This window comes from Erinaceus europaeus, chromosome 16, assembly GCF_950295315.1.
Source record: "Erinaceus europaeus chromosome 16, mEriEur2.1, whole genome shotgun sequence".
Classification (NCBI taxonomy): domain Eukaryota; kingdom Metazoa; phylum Chordata; class Mammalia; order Eulipotyphla; family Erinaceidae; genus Erinaceus; species Erinaceus europaeus.
The window spans coordinates 77,360,254-77,374,786 of NC_080177.1; the positions used below are offsets into that span (position 1 = coordinate 77,360,254).

The following is a 14,533-nucleotide window of genomic DNA, read 5'->3' on the forward strand; positions in this document are numbered from 1 at the left end:
AATTTGTCTCTGCAGATTTTGCTTCGTGCAGTGTCCTTTCCCAAATCTTAACAGCAAACTGGATTTTCTTTTTTCTATTATTATTATTTTACCAGAACACTGCTCAACTCTGGTTTATGGTGGTGTGGGGGATTGAATTCCGGACTGTGGAGCCTCAGGCTTGAGTCTCTTTGCATAACCATTATGCTATCTACCTCCATCCAGCAAACTGGCTCTTCTTTCATAAGAATTTTAAATTCTTTGGATTACCCAGTGTGAGCTGATTTCTCCACTTCATTATTTACTTTTACAGCTCAGCTCTGGTTTATAGTGGTGTTGGGAATTGAACCTGGGACCTCAGAGCCTCACCTGAGAGTCTTTTGCAGAACTATTATGCTGTCTCTTCAGCAAACACATTCCCCCCCCCCTGCAGTTCTGTGATCTTGTACATGTGTATTGTCACTACTCCCAAGTCGGTCAGCCATTTCACTCTTTTTATTTCAAATAGGAGAGACACCATAGCGCCACTCTGTCATCCATGGAGGACCTCCCTGCCCACTCCCCCTCATCTGTGGTGCTGGAACACTGGTTCTCAGACTTGGTAAGACGATTACTCTGCTGGTTGAGCTATCTCCTAGCCTAGAATAATAGCAATAATAATAATAACTACCATTATTATTATTACTGCTACCAGATTTATTGCTGGGACTTGGTGCCTCCTTGGCAAATCCATTGTTTCCAATAGTCATTTTTTTCTTTCCGATAGAAACAGAAATTGAGAGGGAAGGAGAAGATAGAAAGGGAGAGAAAAATAGAGACATCCACAGGACTAAGCTTCCCCTTACCTCCCCCCCACACACACACACTGCAGGTGGGGACTGGCCTCTCAAACCCCCACCCTTGAGCATAGTAATGTATGTGCTTTACCACAGTTTGCCACCACCTGGCCTCTCAGCCCAAAATTATTAATTGCTTGCTTTTGTGCTGAACTAGGTTAAGCAAGTTCATTCCTAGAACGGTTTCTTTTCTTTTCTTTTCTTTTCTTTCATTCATTCATTTATTCTTTCTTTCTTTCTTTAAATGGTGGGGATTGTATTGTTAAATGGGAAACTGGGGAATGTTATGCATGTACAAACTATTGTATTTACTGTTGAATGTAAAACATTCATTCCCCAATAAAGAAATAAAATTTTTTTAAAAAAGGAGACATTAACAAAACCGTAGGATAGGAGGGGTACAACTCCACACAATTCCCACCACCAGATCTCCGTATCCCATCCCCTCCCCTGATAGCTTTCCTATTCTTTATCCCTCTGGGAGTATGGACCCAAGGTCATTCTGGGATGCAGAAGGTGGAAGGTCTGGCTTCTGTAATTGCTTCCCCGCTGAACATGGGCATTAGCAGGTGGATCCATACTCCCAGCCTGTCTCTCTCTTTCCCTAGTAGGGTGGGTCTCTGGGGAAGCAGAGCTCCAGGACACATTGGTGGGGTCGTCTGTCGAGGGAAGTGTGGTCGGCATCATGCTGGCATCTGGAACCTGGTGTTTGAAAAGAGAGTTAACGTACAAAGCCAAAGGAATTGTTGAACAATTACAGACCTAAAGGCTGGAATAGTGCAGATGAAGTGTTGTGGGGTACTCACTGCAGACTATTGTGTACTTCTGTTTTCAGGTATATATTTTGCCCTAGTTTATGGACACGTGTGAACATATGCTCTATCTCCTGGAACCTAGTCTATATCTAGGTTTTGGGACTTTGTTAGGAAGTGAACCACCTGGAATGGAATTAGAGAATCCTATGAAAGGAATGGTCTGACCCGAGTAATGAAGCTGAAGGGTTGTCATTCCACACGTGAAGTCTCTGGACACAGTCTGAAGTGAAGCGTGCTGGGGTGGCACTCGTTGCGTTGATTATGTTGTGATTGGCGGATGCAATATTATTTGATATGAATTGAGAGAAGCATGCAGGAAAGTGTGCCCCACCCTAAGGTTCCAGGACTGGGGGAAATATAGGCTCTGTAGTGGAAATGTGAGGTTCCTGCTGTCTTAGGGTTCAAGAAGACAATGGATAGTTATTGTTATCATCACATTATTTGGTAATTGGGTTATTTTGAAAAGTCCCTTTGTTAGGGTTTGCTGTATAATACCCAGCATCTTGTATATAGCTGTGCTACCAGTTGCTTCTGTTCTTCCTGGTCCAGGCTTTTGAAAGAGTCAACATATCAAAGACTCAGCCTATGTGCTCAGTCTGTGCTTTAAAAAGTTCGAGACATACAATCTATTTCCCCCTCATATTAATTAAATAGTGATTTATATGACTGCAATGTAATAGGGGTGTACATAAACACCATTCCCACCACCAAAAGACTGTGTCTCATACCACCCACCCCCCTACCCCACCCCCCTGCCCTGGGAAGCCAAATGTCCACCTTCCCCCTCCTGATCCCCAGGGACTTCAAACCCTAAAAGAGGGAAGGGGGGGACGCAGAAGTGAAGGAAGGAGAGGGGGAAGGGAAGGACACTTGTAGCATTGCTACACACACACACACACACACACACACACACACACACCTGCAAGTGGGGACCAGGGGGTTGAACCTGGGTTCTGAATGACTGTAATGTATGTATTCAATCAGATGCACCACTACCTGGCCCTGCCAAATACATTTTATTAAGAAAGTAATATATAAGAGGGTAGGTGGGTGGTGGTACACTTAGTTGAGTGCACATGTTACAATGCACAAGGATCCAGGTTCAAGTTCCCAATCCCTACCTGCAGGGGTAAAGCTTTGCGAGTGGTGAGGTAGTGCTGCAGGTGTCTCTCTGTCTCTCTCCCTATCAGCCTCTTCCCTCTCGATCTCTGGCTGTCTCTATCCAATCTCTAAATAAAAATAATACATATAATAATATATTGGGCACGGGTGATAGTATAATGGTTATGCAAAGAGACTGTCATGCCTGAAGCTCCAAGGTCCCAGGTTCAATCCTCCATACCACTATAAGCGAGAGTTAAGCAGTGCTCGGATAATAATAATAATAATAATAATAATAATAATAATAATAGTGTTTTCTTTGTGATTAGGGCCATAGCCGCATTTACTACCTAATATGAAATAATGAAGTAGGTAGGGGCTCATGTCAGTCTATTTCCCTCTGCAGCCTCCCTCTCCCCACACTCCACTTTTGCTTCCCATGCTGCACATGTACTGGATAAACTCAGATTAAGAGACAAATGAATAGATGGCTGTCTTGTGCTTAATGTCATAGTGACACTTAGTAGCACAGCATTAAATGTAAGTTGGGATCTTTGACACTTGAAAGTTCTTGGAGGACAAGAAAGTAGTATGAGTACCAGAAGGAGAGAGGTTGGCTCCAAGTGTTCTGTTCATGCATACACTAAGCAAATAAGCGTTTCCTGTCCTCTACATGCTGGTGTTACAGTCGGTAGTGAGCAGGACCTTCAGAGAATCAACCTTCTTCATCAAGCTTAGCCTAGAAGGTGCTAGGATAAGTAATCAGACAGTTACAGCACTGTGTTGACAGTTAGGGGAGCACTGGTTCCCCTTGCCCCACCGTTTTGTTATTTAATTTAAATAAAGGAAAGTTTAAAAAAATTTTTTTCTTAATATTCGTTTATTTATTTATTTATTTATTTATTCCCTTTTGTTGCCCTTGTTGTTTTATTGTTGTTGTAGTTGTTGTTATTGATGTCATTGTTGTTATATAGGACAGAGAGAAACGGAGAGAGAAGGGGAAGACAGAGAAAGAAGGGGAGAGAAAGACAGACACCTGCAGACCTGCTTTACTGCCTGCGAATCGACTCCCCTGCAGGTGGGGAGCCGGGGGCTCGAACCGGGATCCTTACACCAGTCCTTGCGCTTCGGCACCATGTGCACTTAACATGTTGTACTACTGCCTGACTCCCTAAAAGAAATGTTTTACAGAACTTGATATTTCAAAGGAACAATTTCACACCCCCCTCCAAAGATGATCTGCTCACTGTGAAGTGCCAGTCTCCCTCCGTCATGTGCCCCTTCCCACCCTCAGCCTTCTCCTCTCCTCTCAAGTCTGCAGATATTGTGTGTTCGTGTTTCACCTTCTGTTATTTTGCTTTGTTTCTTATATCCCACATATGAATGAGAAAATCTGGCATTTGTTTTTTTCCTTCTAGATCATTTCACTTAGCATGAGCACCCTCCAGTCCCATCCATGTTGTAATGAAAGGTAAGACGTTCCTCTGTTTTTAAAATAGTTGAGTAGTGCTCGACCGCATACATAAGCTACAACTTCCTGATCAACTCATCTCTCATTGGCACTTGGGTTCTCAAATCTTGGTTATTGTAAGTGATGCTGCAATGAATATAGGTGGTTAAGTGCTGGCTGTGAACAAGAAGTGAATTGCTTTTTTGAGGAAATGCATTTTGTTGGTAAGTTAACTTTTTTGTCTGAGGTCAGTGGTATCCTATAGAAGTGTTTTGTTGTGTCATTTAACAGTTATTTGTTTCTCTCACTGCCAGAGTTGAGCTTCTTGAATCTAAGGGTTGTACTTTTTTTTTTTAACCACCAAGTTTATTACTGGAGCTTAGTGTTTGCGTCATGATTCCACCACTTCTTGTGGCCATTTTTTTCCTCTTCCTTCCTTCCTTCCTTCCTTCCTTCCTTTTTTTTATTTCTTTCTTTCTTTCCTTCTTTCTAGATATGACAAAGGGAAATTGAGAATGAAGGGGGAGAAAGGGTGAGAGAGGGGAAGGAGGGTGGGAAAGGGAGAAAAATTGGGGGGCCGGATACCTAATGAAAGTGTATGCTTGTGTCAGTGAACATACTGTCAAGTCTTAACCTCCTCAATAAAAAAGAAAGGAAGGGAGGAAGGAAGGGTGAGAGAAAAAGACACCTGCAGACCTGCCTTACCGCTCATGAAGATTCCCCACTATAGGTAAGGAGCGGGCTTTGAACCCACTCAACTGGTCGACCCAACCCCCTTTGTTCTCTCTCTCTCTCTGCGTGTCTCTCTAACCAGAGCTCTGCTCAGCCTGGGATTGAACTTGGGACTTTGCAACCTCAGGCATGAGAATTTCTTTACATGGGCATTATGCTATATACTCTCACCCTCTCTTATAGAGACAGATAAATGGGGGGGGGGAGAAAGAGAAGCACCTTCAGCATTGCTCCAGCATTTGAGAAGCTTTCTCCTTGCAGGTGAGGACTTGAACCTGGGTCCTTGCACATGGTAACATATGTACTCTACCAGGTATGCCACTATCTGGTGCTATTTCTAATATTTTTTATATTTATTTATTTATTTATTTATTTTCCCTTTTGTTGTAGTTATTATTTTCCCTTGTTGTAGTTATTATTGTTGTTGTTATTGATGTCGTCGTTGTTGGATAGAATAGAGAGAAATGGAGAGAGGAGGGGAAGACAGAGGGGGAGGGAAAGATAGACACCTGCAGACCTGCTTCACCACCTGTGAAGCGACCCCCTGCAGGTGGGGCTGGTGCTATTTCTTATCCTTTTCTTTACAGCACCATTAGCTAGCACAGTTTTTGACATATATTAGGAGTGTAGCCTATATTTAAGAGTTATTGAAAAATCCAAGGATTATTTTTTATATTTTTATTAGTGATTTAATAGTGATTAACAAGATTGTAAGATAACAGGGGTACAATTCCACACAGTTTCCCCCACCAGAGTTCCGTGTCCCATCCCCTCCATTGAAAGCCTCCCTATTCTTTATCCCTCTGGGAGGATGGGCCAAAATTCTTTTTGGGGAGCAGAAAGTGGAAGTTCTGGCTTCTATAATTGCTTCTCCACTGGGCATGGGTGTTGGCCAGATGGATCCATACCGCCAGCCTGTTTCTATCTTTCTCTAGTGGGTTAGAGCTTTGGAGAGATGAGGTTCCAAGGCACCTTGGTGAGGTCATCTGCCCAGAGAAGTCAAGATGGTGCCAAGGACTCTTTCTAATTGGATTTGTTTACAGTATCTTCAGTCCCCAAGCTTTGTGATTATTGTTTGAATATTATATAAATACTTGAGGATAGAAGCTGAAAACAAATTCCATATCAGCACCCTCTCTGTGACTAACTTCTCACTCATCTCTGGGCCACTGACAAATACTATTTTAATTTTTTAATTTTTATTTATAAAAAGGAAAAACTGGGGAGTCAGGCGGTAGCGCAGCAGGTTAAGCGCACGTGGCACAAAGCGCAAGGACCAGCATAAGGATCCCGGTTCGAAACCCCCGGCTCCCCACCTGCAGGGGAGTCACTTCACAAGCAGTGAAGCAGGTCTGCAGGTGTCTATCTTTCTCTCCCCCTCTCTGTCTTCCCCTCCTCTCTCCATTTCTCTCTGTCCTATCCAACAACGACGACATCAATAACAACAATAATAACTACAACAATAAAACAACAAGGGCAACAAAAGGGAATAAATAAATATTTTTTAAAAAAGGAAAAACTGACAAAAACCATAGGATAAAAGGGGTACAACTCCACACAATTCCCACCACCAGAATTCTGTGTCCCATCCCCTCCCCTGATAGCTTTCCTATTCTTTATCCCTCTGGGAGTATGGACCCAGGGTCATAGTGGGATGCAGAAGGTGGAAGGTCTGGCTTCTGTAATTGCTTCCCCACTGAACATGAGCAATGACAGGTCGATCCATACTCCCAGCCCATCTCTCTCTGTCTGTCTTTTTTTATCTTTATTTATTTATTCCCTGTTGTAGCCCTTGTTGTTTTATTGTTGTAGTTGTTATTGTTGTTGCTATTGATGTCGTTGTTGGATAGGACAGAGAGAAATGGAGAGAGGAGGGGAAGACAGAGAGGGGGAGAGAAAGATAGACACCTGCAGACCTGCTTCACCGCCTGTGAAGCGACTCCCCTGCAGGTGGGGAGCCGGGGGCTCAAGTTGGTATCCTTATGCCGGTCCTTGCGCTTCGCGCCATGTGTACTCACTGCGCTACCGCCCGATTCCCTACTGGTTTTAAATTGAGTGTTGAATTTTACACCCCAGAGAATTTTCTCTTTCAGTAATGGAATATCGAAGCATACATTATTACAGTAATAACATCCTCACTTGTGATCTTGTCATTTCACAAGAGTCTTGAAACAGGATGTCTGATGAGTTATTGCTAGAGAGCCCTTCAGAGAAAAGGCATGTGCTGTGGGAACAACCTGAAATGCTGCTGTGTTTTTATTTTCATTTTCTACTTCCACATTTAATTTATGAAAATGCAAAAGATGAGGAGACCTAGCATCATAAAACCTTGAAAGATTCTTTCGAATAGTTTTCATTTCTCTCCCAAATGTTCTATCAATGCTATGAAACTCCTCTCACAGACCTTATGATGTTCCTGAGTGTACTTCAAAAATATTTATTTGGAAGAGAAAGGATGAGAAAGAGAACCAGACATTACCTTGACATATGCAGTGCTAGGGATCAAACTCAGGACCTCTTGCCTGAGAGTCTAGTGCTTATCCACTGTGCCATCTCCCAGGTCATCCCACTTTCTCCCACTCTTCCTCCTCTTTCCCCCCTTTTCCCCTCCCCCTACATCTCCTCCTCCTTCTTCTTTGCCTTCTCTTCCTCTTCCTTTTTGTTTTTCCTAAGATAAAAAAATACAACTTTATTTAATGAGAGAGAGAGAGAGAGACAAACAATCAGAGTGACACTCTGGCACATGCAGGAAAGAACTAAAAACCTCCTATTTCCAGAGGAGATTCTAATACCTGGCTCATACACTACTCCTTGCTTTGTTGGCTACAAAACACTAATGGACAAGAACTTGAGGTTTAAAAGTTGCTAGTCAACATCATGGCATGTATTTTCATGAGAACCAGGAGCCATGGTGATGCTGTTAACAACTCACTTCACTGTTTTTCCTGGCAAGAGATGATTTTGTAAAAGATGTGGAGGTTACATAGAAGTCAAAATAACAGAAAACTGCATGTGAATTATCATGTCTTTCTCTTCCAAATGAGTCCCCTACAGAAAAGTAGCTGAACGGCATGGAAGGTAGCATAATGGTTATTGAAAGAGACTCTCATGCCTGAGGCTTCCGAGCTCTGGGTTCATTCTCTCGCACCCCTTAAGTCAGAGCTTTGCAATGGTCTGGAGAGAGAGAGAGAGAGGTGGAACTAGGGGACAGGCGCTCACCGATGTACCCTTGAACAGCACCTTTTCTTTTTTTTCTTTTTATAATTTATTTCTTTATTGGGGAATTAATGTTTTACATTCAACAGCAAATACAATAGTTTGTACATGCATAACATTCCCCAGATCCCATTTAACAATACAACCCCCACTATGTCATTCATCATCTTTCATGGACCTGTATTCCAGAATCTTTTACTTTAGTGCAATACGCCAATTCCATTTCAGGTTCTACTTGTGTTTTCTTTTCTAATCTTGTTTTTCAACTTCGGTCTGAGAGTGAGATCATCCCATATTCATCCTTCTGTTTCTGACTTATTTCACTCAACATGATTTTTTCAAGGTCCATCCAAGATCGGCTGAAAACGGTGAAGTCACCATTTTTTACAGCTGAGTAGTATTCCATTGTGTATCTAGACCACAACTTGCTCAGCCACTCATCTGTTGTTGGACACCTGGGTTGCTTCCAGGTTTTGGCTATTACAAATTGTGAACAGCACCTTTTCATCTGTCATGTTGGCATTCAACCTGTGGTTCTGATCAACTAGCCATTCCCAACTGCAGCCCACCCTCCATTATTTCTTTCTGATACCATTAACAAGCATTGTTATAAACAGACTTCCTTTCATTGATTTCACCATTTCGTCAACCTGAACACAGTCATTAAGGCCTCATTACCAAGACACCATTTGACAAGGCGAGCCTACCGAGTAGGTGCGCTGGGGGTATAGCGAGGGAGAGGATGTACCCAGGGGAGGGAGTGGTGTGTGTAATCCAACCAGGAGTGAAAAATCAATGGAAAGGGGTGCCAGCGCGAGTCTAAAACACAGGTACAACCAAGTCTTGGGCAACGGGATGAAAATACTCTGAAAAAGAACTTTTGGTTGAGTCCCCTTTTTAGGAAACTGCTTGGGAAAGGATTACTCATTGGCAGACTGCTCTATGTCATCCTGAGAAACAGCCAGATGACAGACCGCAGGAACAGTGGCTGAATGAACATGTGGACAAAGAGGTCAGCATTTTTGGATGTTGGAAGTGAAGTTGTTCTGAGCAAGTTATCAGATGATTTACACTTTCTAAGCTATGCTAGTGGAGACTCATCAGATAACTCTGGACGTGAGAGAAGGTTTCAGTGTGTCAAGTCTTGGAACCATCCAATATTCTTCTCTACTTGGGCGTTTGCACAACTACAGCTGCCAGGAGGCCTCTGTCTTAGATGCCCGTGCACAGTCTTCACTAATCAAACGTGTGTGTGACTGCAGTTTGCCGACCCTTACTGTAAAGAATAGATTCATGGGGGCCGGTTAGTGGCTCACCCAGTTACATTACCATGAGCAAGGACTCATTCCCACCTGCAGGGAGGAAGCTTCATAAGTAGTTGGTGTCACTCCTCTCTCTCTCTAAGATTCTTTCTCTTTGAAATGTTTTAATTATCTTTATGAATTTATTGGATAGAAACAGAAATTGAGATGGAAGGGGGAAATAGAGAAGAAAAGACACAGAAAGACACCGATAGCCCTGCTTCACCACTGGCTAAGCTTTCCTCGGCAGATGGGGGTTGGGGGCTTGAACTGGGTCCTTGTGCTCTGTAACATGCTCAACCAAGTGCAGCACCACCTGACCCCTGTCTCTTCTCCTTTCTTCCTGTGTGTGACTCTCACCTCCATAAAATGAAAAACAAAAAAAAAACGGCTGCCTGGAACAGTGGAGTCAACACAAACAAACCAGGACATCTGTGGCAGAGTCCACCTCTGGCTTGGAATGGAGTAAGATCTCGGGCTCTTTACCTGATCCCAAAGTGGGGAACTCTAGGAGCAGCCAGCATTATTTTGCATGTCTGTCACAGTGGAGCTTAGAGGCAGAAGCTCAATTGATACAGAAAACAAAGAAAATGCTGTTCTGTGAGGCAGACTCTGTGAACCGAGGATCCTATTCTCTGTACATTCATCAGGAGAACTGTGGAGGGTTTTGTACTGTGTCGACAGAGCTCAGCTGGGACTACATTTTCCAGAAGTCACTCCCCTGTATTGGACACATTAGGCTTGGCCACAAGAGAAAAATGAAGTGAGATTTGGAAAGCAGAAGAGAAGCAGCCATTGCTGATGTTCCAGAGGTCAGTTTAGCACTCTGGGTGGCATTGTGATAACCGCTGTCACTATGGACCGGACGGACCCACCTGCTCTCCTGCTGGATGTGAGAACTACAGTTTCTCCAGCTCCCACTGAGATTTCCCAGAGAAACCACTTGTACTCAAAGTCAACCGAATCTAAAACAGACCTCATTTGCTCCAGATTTAGGAGATTCCATGTGAAGATCAACACTAAGGTTTCACAAACCATCCAGTGGCTCAGCAAATAGAGTACAGGACTTCTGAGTATGAGGACCTGGGTACCAATCTAGCCATTATATTTTTCCAGAGATGAACAGTACTGTAGTGTCTGTCTAACTGTCCGTCAGTCAGTCTGTCTGTCTGTCTGTCTGTCTGTCTTTCTCTCTCTCTCTCTCACACACACACACACACAAGGGCAGTGATAATTCAGTCTAGTCGTTAGTAATGCTACTTGGAAAGTCTAGGAGATGCAAGTGATCCAGATTTTCAATAATTTCATGTTCTGTGCAGCCTAATGTTTGAGAGGGAGAGAGGGTGAAAAGTCTTTCCCTCATGCTCTCTGGCTTTTCATACTAAGCTCAACAGAGAACTGGAGAGAAGAGTATGGTTTTAGGCATTTGTAAACTTTTATTCAGGAAAAATGAAAACGTGCACAGAGAGACATGTGGGCAAAAAAGTGAAATGGTGGCAAAGTAGGGTTTGCTGGTGCGCTTCTAAGGCCCTGCCTTCACTTCCTTTCTAGCTCACACCCACACCCATCACCACTTCCGGTATTTTGTTTTTCTGTTTTCTTCCACTTCCCTCTTAGGTAAGGGAAACAAAGCTTGACTCCCTCAGGTATTCTCCAGATTCTCCTCCCTCTCAGTAGCAGGTGCAAAAATAAGTGTTTCTAGTTACAAAAGTTCTGGGTCCCACTGGAAGAGGGATTCAGGGTTAGGGGTTCCTAACATTCCCCTGACAGGACCAGTAGAATGCATGTTGGTTATGTCTAGGATGCTTCCATGCAGATACAGAGAAGCCCAGAGATATGACCCAGATACAGACAAGCCCCTGCTCCAAGAAGCACAAATCTGACTTCCTACAACTTTGAAAGTAGCAAAATCTTTTTTTAGTGGTTTTTTTTTAAATGTTTTTTTAATACTTATTTTATTTATTTATTCCCTTTTGTTGCCCTTGTTATTTTATTGTTGTAGTTATTATTGTTGTTGTCGTTGTTGGATAGGACAGAGAGAAATGGAGAGAGGAGGGGAAGACAGAGAGGAGGAGAGAAAGATAGACACCTGCAGACCTGCTTCACTGCCTGTGAAGCGACTCCCCTGCAGGTGGGGAGCTGGGTTTTGAACCGGGATCCTTATGCCGGTCCTTGTGCTTTGCGCCACCTGCGCTTAACCCACTGTGCTACAGCCCGACTCCCTTTTTAGTGGTTTAATATTGATTTACAAAGCTATATGATAACAGAGTTATAATATCACACCATTCCCACCACCAGAGTTCTTTGTCCTCACTTCCTCTATTGGAAACTGCAGTGATTCCCCAAAGTCACAGATATGGGTTGACTATTATTTAATACCTAAATATATATATATATATATATATATATATATATATATATATATATATATATACACACACACACACACACATATATATATATATCCCATTTTCTCTATGGTCCTGCCTTCTTCTAAGTCACACCTACAGTTATCACTACATCCAAGTGGTGTTCAGAGCCCTAACATCTTCCCCTAACATTCCCTCTGGGAGTATGGACCAAAATTCTTTTTTGGGTGCAGAAGGTGGTAGGTATAGCTTCTGTAACTGCTTCTCCTCTGGATATAGGTGTTGGCGGGTGGATCTATACTCCTAGCCTGTCTCTATCTTTCCCTACTTGGATAGGGCTCTGGAGAGGTGAAGTTCCAGAAAACATTGGTGAAGTTGTCTGCCCAGGGAGTTCAGGATGGAATCTTAGTAGCATCTACAGTTTGGTGGCTGAAAGGCAGTAAGATATAAAGCAAGACAAAATATTTAATAAACATGAACCATAAAGTAGGAATAGAGAAACTGAGAATAGGGATTTGAGAGTAGAAAGAAGCTGGGAAGTCTATTTTAGATGTGTTCCTCGGGGCCCATGACTTTAGGAATTTTTGCTTGAGCTTTTGATAGCTAATATGGAGGTGGAATAAGAATATTGTCTGGGGACCGGGCGGTGGCGCACCTGGTTGAGCACACACATTACAGTGCACAAGGACCCGGGTTCGAGCCCCCGGTCCCCACCTGCAGGGGGAAAGCTTCATGAGTGGTGAAGCAGGGCTGCAGGTGTCTCTCTGTCTCTCTCCCTCTCTATCACCCCATTCCTTCTAGATTTCTGGCTGTCTCTATCCAATAAATAAAGATAAAAAAAAACTTAAAAAAAAGAATATTGTCTGGGGGGGTCTGGTGGTGGTGCAGTGGGTTAAGCACATGTGGCACAAAGCGCAAGGACCAGCATAAGGATCCCGGTTCGAGCCCCCAGCTCGCCACCTGCAGGGGAATCGCTTCACAGGCAGTGAAGCAGGTCTGCAGGTGTCTATCTTTCTCTCCCCCTCTCTGTCTTCCCCTCCTCTCTCCATTTCTCTCTGTCCTATCCAACAATGAACAACATCAACAATGGTAATAATAATAACCACAACAAGGCTACAACAACAAGGGCAACAAAAGGAGCAGTGGATTCATGGTGCAGGCACCAAGCCCAGCAATAACCCTGGAGGAAAAAAAAAAAAAAAAAAGAAAGAAAAAAAAGAATATTGTCTGGGAAGATGGTGTCAGAGTTGACAATAGAGCTAGGAAGCTGGATTAGGGCAGAGAGGAGCTCCCAAATTTGAAGAGAATATTAAATAAAATTAACCGTCTACCACATCAGTCTGACCCAGGGCCCAGGTATATTCCTATCTAGCACAGGAACCTGCATAGTGCTGAGTCCCTGTCAGTCTGAGCTCGCAGTCCATGGTCGCAGCTGGGAACGTTCTAGGCTGCACTCATTTCAGGAGCAGCCTTCTTCGAGTGGCAGAGTAGGCTGAAAGTGGGGCAGTCGCTACCATCGCTACTTCATAGTGAGGGCAAGGTCCTGGAGAGGCCCTCAGCAGGGCTTGTGATGATGGTGCTCCTGATGGAAGTGACCAGCGATGGTGGAGAGAAGAGGGGTCTATCAGACATCTAGGGCCATCAGATCTATGGGGGAGCACAAGGATTCCCTGACTAGGGCCCCAGGTGATGGGGTGGCTGGTAGTGACCAAAAGGGCCATCATTAAATGTCTCTTGCCATTTCCCAGCTTTTGCAATCCCTTCTCTTTTTTTTTAATATTTATTTTATTTATTTATTCCCTTTAGTTGCCCTTGTTGTTTTATTTGTTTTATTGTTGTAGTTATTATTGTTGTTGTCGTTGTTGGATAGGACAGAGAGAAATGGAGAGAGGAGGGGAAGACAGAGAGGAGGAGAGAAAGATAGACACCTGCAGACCTGCTTCACCACCTGTGAAGTGACTCCCCTGCAGGTGGGGAGCCGGGGTTCGAACCAGGATCGTTATGCCAGTCCTTGTGCTTTGCGCCACCTGCGCTTAACCCACGGTGCTACAGCCCGACTCCCTGCAATCCCTTCTTGATCTGATGAGATATTTATTGGACTTTCTCCCAGCTGTTAAAGCATTGAGTGTCATTTGTGATAGCAAAATCTTTCTTTACCAACTTTCCTGTCAGTCAAGGAAGGAATTATATTATCCAACAGACAATACAGTCTCTAGTCCCTTAAATCAAGTTCCACCCTTATAAATAGCCTCACCTTGAAGGTAGCTGGTTAAATCTGTTCGTTAAAGGCTCCAACCTGCAAAGGTTTCTCTCAGTAGCCCTCACCTGTACTGGCCCACAAACTGTGGGGGTTCCATGGTATCTTCCAAGAGTTATCTTCAAGAGACTGGGACTTAAAAAGAGGAAAGACAGAGAGGAGAGATTGACCAACTATACAGCAAATCTCTTTTTGTCTCTGTCACCTGTGAAAATGAACTATTTCTTCTTTAAGAGCTGAAGAGAGAACTCACCTGGAAGAGTGCATACCTCGCCATATATGTGGCCTGGGTTCAAGCTCCAGTTCCATATGGGTGTGCCACAGCTCCAAGGGATGCTCCAGTGCTCTACACCTCTCCTTCTGTCTATATCTGAATTAGAAAAAAAGAAAGTTGGTCAATGAGCAGTGAAACTATACATGTATGAGACTCGGACTCCATAAAGAAAAACATTAACTATGTGTTTCTTGTGAGAGAAA

The 14,533-nt window shown here is 43.5% G+C and overlaps 1 long non-coding RNA gene across 1 annotated transcript in view; it reads left to right on the forward strand.

Annotated features, from left to right (window-relative positions):
* Positions 1–486: 486 nt before the first annotated feature.
* Positions 487–14,533, forward strand: part of LOC132533499 (uncharacterized) — a 38,342-nt gene continuing 24,295 nt past the window's right edge. Inside the window, exons 1-2 of the long non-coding RNA XR_009545388.1 lie at positions 487–580; positions 4,150–4,202. This is a non-coding gene — a long non-coding RNA (uncharacterized LOC132533499). The remainder of the gene's footprint in view (positions 581–4,149; positions 4,203–14,533) is intronic.